The sequence below is a fragment of the Schistocerca cancellata genome, chromosome 1 (assembly GCF_023864275.1).
Source record: "Schistocerca cancellata isolate TAMUIC-IGC-003103 chromosome 1, iqSchCanc2.1, whole genome shotgun sequence".
NCBI lineage: Eukaryota > Metazoa > Arthropoda > Insecta > Orthoptera > Acrididae > Schistocerca > Schistocerca cancellata.
In genome coordinates this window covers 285,027,304-285,032,184 of record NC_064626.1, presented here as the reverse complement: position 1 = coordinate 285,032,184, position 4,881 = coordinate 285,027,304, and positions in this window count along the sequence as shown.

The window sequence follows — 4,881 nt, the reverse complement described above, 5'->3', positions numbered from 1 at the left end:
GTCTAAATTACCCATTTCGATTCGTGAAAAGCTGATAGCCATACCAGATGATGATCCAGATACCTTTCTGTCGATATTAGATTCCCTAGATCTGATCTATGAGGACATGAGAGCTAACAAACCGCGGAATACTCCGCACAATTCTTGGCCACAACATTACGAGAGTAACGGCTATGAAAAGACAGGGAACGGTTACAAAAGTAGTAACGATTGGCAAAACGTAAATAAAGGCAATGGGTATCCGCACAAAAGGAATAGACATAATCAACACAACCGATTCAATCCCGTGTATAACACGACTGGTAACCAGTACGGCAATCAATCGTACAAGCAGAAGTTTGGAAACGGTTTCAGTCAAAAAGGTTGGCAACAGCAGAGCGGATCGCAATGGAATGCACCGTACTCGCGCAGCCAACACTCAGATTACGGGCAGCAACAAACAGCTGATAACGCCCACTCATACCAATACAACTCCGCGCCTAGTAAAAATCAAACGCAGGGAATGTACAGAAACACACAGTTTAACGGCAAACCACAGTGTGAAGGTGGATTTCACAGTAACAATTCCGGAAATCATAATAGTAATAAAAATCATCAGACCCCGCGAAGGCATTACAATCCCCCTGTATTTTTCGCAAACTCGGAAGACAGTAACACGTATTGGACACCAGAACAAACGCAGCAACATTTTGACACGAGGTTTGTGCATAACAGTAATTTTGTTCCTCAGTGTTCTCATAATGTCAGATTGGTCGAACTTTCTAATGATGAAGGCCAATCAAAACCACACAAACAGGAAAACTAAGTTCAGCATCTGAAAGCTCCCTAAGTGATGCTGTGAGACAGAATGGGGTCTACCACTTCGACGGAGAGACTAACCATGACGTACTTGTACTGAGATACAATGACGGGATTGACATGAGACAAGAACTAGTACAAGAGAAAGAGACGACTGACGGTGATGAACCGATAGATGACCAAGTGCAAGCTATGACAAAACTTCCTATAGCCGGAATTTGACGACTGTAATCCTAGATACAGGTTCAAATATTAATGCTATGTCCTTATGTTTCTATAAGCAAATTAGTACATTAATTAAAATTCCAATATTACCCGTCCAAGGATGTTCAAGGTCAATTCAATTCCTAAGTGTAACAACACAAGCGCTAGTTTAGACGCCAGAATAAGATAAGCTCTAACAACGTTGACCACCCAAGCCAATTTACGCAAGAAGGCGTATGACAAACATATTAATAAGGTGTTAACTTATAAAATAGGCGAAAAGGTCTTGCTAAAGACACACTTTAAACCATCGTTGCTCTTACACAAAAATCGAAAATGGCAAAGTCTTTTTGAGGGGCCTTACGAGATCCTTCGTATACCGCATACAGGTTGTTATCTGCTTTCTGATCCCGCAAATGGAAAAATAAAAGGATTATACCATCACTATGATCTTAAAAAATATCATGCTACAGAATAAGTCAAAAGGGAAGCTTTATAATGACAAGAGAAGGTTAGCCGCTAGTGACTAAGTGACAACTGATTTGACTTTGTAAAAAAAAATACTTAGAATATATTACACGACAGAGAGTCTATCTTGCTATACAGCAGACAATTTAAAATATGTTATCTTGAGCCATAATTTAAGTACAGACAAGCTGATAAAAAAAATCTTGTTTAACAAAGAAAGTGATCAACTCCAAGAACTCTAGTTTCAAGATTTAGTTTTAAGGAGATAATATTTAAGAGAGAGAAATGAAATATAAAGCGAAGGATGTGCCTAACAAGCCGGCTTCTGCGATATGAAATGCTAAACAAGTGAAAATAAAACATAGTATGTAAGAATTGTTTTTTAAGTTCAAGGAGCAATGATCCAGAAACGAAATTTATTTTCGTCAAGGACAAGGGTCGCTTGACAATTATTGGTTCCTGATCCCACTAAAAAGGAAAACAAGTAACTAGTTTCTAAGTCAGCTATGTCTAGATTAAGTTCCAATGTACATAGAAATCTGGAACAGGTTCATCTCTGCATTAAAATAACGTAATGTTTACGAAGCATGTGAGTTACTTGTAAGTACCAACATGACCACGAAAGTGCTATCCTTTAGCTAGATAAACAAAGTAGCATTAATTGTAATTGCAATACGCAGGACAGATACATTTAAAGCCATAAGTGAAATAAATACCAAGTATAAGAGCGTAAGTGGCAAGGACAAAGCAATTGTGACTTAAGGTCATATATAGAGGCCAATGCAGTGTAATGTAAGCAGGCGTCAAGGCGAGAATAAAAGGACAATGAAACCGCCGGCAAAACAAAGTAGCTAGTTTGTAATTGGAGCGTGTACGCAGACGTACGGCGCAAAGGAAAATTAATTTCTAAGTCATAAGGAACAAGGAGTTGTTTGCTAGATTTCTTCTTCTATGTACTATTTATCTATGTCTTTCTTCTGAATTTGTGTAAATATCCTAACCCGCCTAAACCCGTCCCGTAGACTTGACGTCACAGATTGAGAAATGCGGTTGACGTGGAAGGCTGGTTTGGCATACGATTTTCAAAAGGAAGCGCATGAACGAAATCGGGAAAAGCTAGTTTTGAAATGTCTTTATTTTTCCTTTTAAAGTCAATCCAAGACGCAAACCGAGATCGCGATAAGGAATTTGAAATTTTCTTGAATGGTGTTCTGTTCTCAAGTGAGAGGGCAATCAAATGTGACTGATTGATCCTCACATCTAGTAAAAAGAGAATTTTTGTTGAAATGACAGTGATAACTTTAATGAATCTAATAAATAGAAAGAACGATTGAAATGAATTAAAATAATAATAATTGCTAACAGATCGGAGAAACTAATGTATTGTGACTGTGAACTAAAAGCATAATTAGTCTTAGAGAAAGATGAGGAACAATGTAAAGCGAAATGTTAAGGTAGTTAGCAACAAAGCAACAGAAAATGAAATGGACATGATAATCAAAGCTCTCACTTAGCAAGCTTCAAAGTGAGACAATTTATTTGATTATAAACTGTAAAAAAAAAAAGATTGTGTACGTAGTAGTGTATAAGTGAAGGCTTAAAATGGTGTGGAAGTCTGCCACAGACACGATGAAGAAAAAAGTGTTAAACGTGCAGATAGGCCGACGGACAATGATAGTCCGGTTGTGTAACCGAAGGCGGTGATGTGATTACGTGCAGTGCATCGGAAACCAAATGTGTTAGCTGCTTTGCAAAGTGCGAGCACTACCTTAAAATCTTCAAAATCGGCTGGAAAATGTGGAGACAGGGATGGTTTCAATGGAGCCTCTGTCCCTGGTAATCCTCGTCCCTCCTCACCAGCCTCAGCAAACCACAAAATACCACAACACCATCGACGCAACGTGTTCACTGAACCGTGCGCGTAAAAGCTTAAGTACCGCGTGGAGGCTAGTGAGCGCCTCGAGTTGCGATTCAGCTCTATCAGACTGTGTCAACGTACATCGACGCAACAAACGCGTTAAATTTAAAGTGATATACTAGCACAGCACTCCCGCTGCAGTTCGACGAAACGGACTTTCCATGAAAGCCGCTCCCAAAATAAAAGACTTTTATATGAGTTCACAACATATCACATACTATGCTAATGTTATATTCCGTGGATGAAATGTGAACAGCCAAACCACACGCGAATAGTGACAAAGTCAAATTCCTATGAATCCCAAGTCCTAAAATAGATTTAAGCTTAGTTTTTAGACTAATGGGTATTTATATTTATTTGTTACATGTAACGTGTGTACGTAACGTGCGAGTGAGACTCGCCCGCCAGAGCTGATGAAAAGTTTTCTAATCGGAGACCGCAAAGTAGCGATCCAACTTCTCAAGGCATAAGCTTCACCTGGAGAAGAATCAAATTTTAACTTACCTGTCAATACACAAACAGTGAAAGCGTAAAAATCATGACAACTAGTGAGCAATGGAAAAAGGACACGTGTGAGAAATTCCATGTGTGAGAATTATATGTGTATAAAAATGGACACGTGTGAGAAATTCCATGTGTGAGAATTATGTGCGTATAAAAAGATGAATCCTATGTGTTTTCTTTCAGGAGCAAAGAGCCTATGAGCTCTGGACAATAACTTGAGGCCACAAAGATGGTCGGTATGAACTCTGTAAAAAAAAAAAGACTGTAATGAGTATAATGTATAATGTCCATTGTAAACTTCGTAGATTTACTGTCTTAGTTTTTAAATTTTTTTGTGTATCTTTACCTTAAGAACTGTCTTTGTCTATGAATGAGAGATCACCATATTTGTGTAATCCTAATAATCAAATGACAGGAATACTGTGTTTGATCAATGTAAATCTGTAAAGTACTCAATCCCATAATGTTAACGGCGACATGTGAATCTTGGTAATCTCCTTGATTTCCAAGATTCCCATGGAAGGCAATGTAACATTATGTGATTGTCTTATCATTTTAAATCATTCACTAATCGAGCAGTCGCTCGGCAACAGCTACAGTTAGCAAATAATGTTGCGAGAATGTAAAAGGTGAACGACCTGTGACGTAACTTGTTTATTCTCGAAGCGCCGTCAGAGATGCAGTGAGTTATTGACTTTGAAAACCGCGGCGCGAAAAACGGACAGAAGAAGAACACTTTTACACATTTTTTTTTTTTTGAGGTACGTGATATTCTCGATGAACAGTTACTCATTCTTCTCTTGTCTCCTGTAACTTGTGTCGGACGCGCATGTCTTGCCGCCGTATTATTATTGTTAAAATTAATATTGTTCTAGTGTAAAGTAAATGTGTAATACTAAAAGTGCCTAGCAGTAGATTTATTGTGCGACGTGTATGTGAAAACGTCAAAGGAATTGTTTTCATTAAGAGAAGTGCCAGTCAAAACGGCA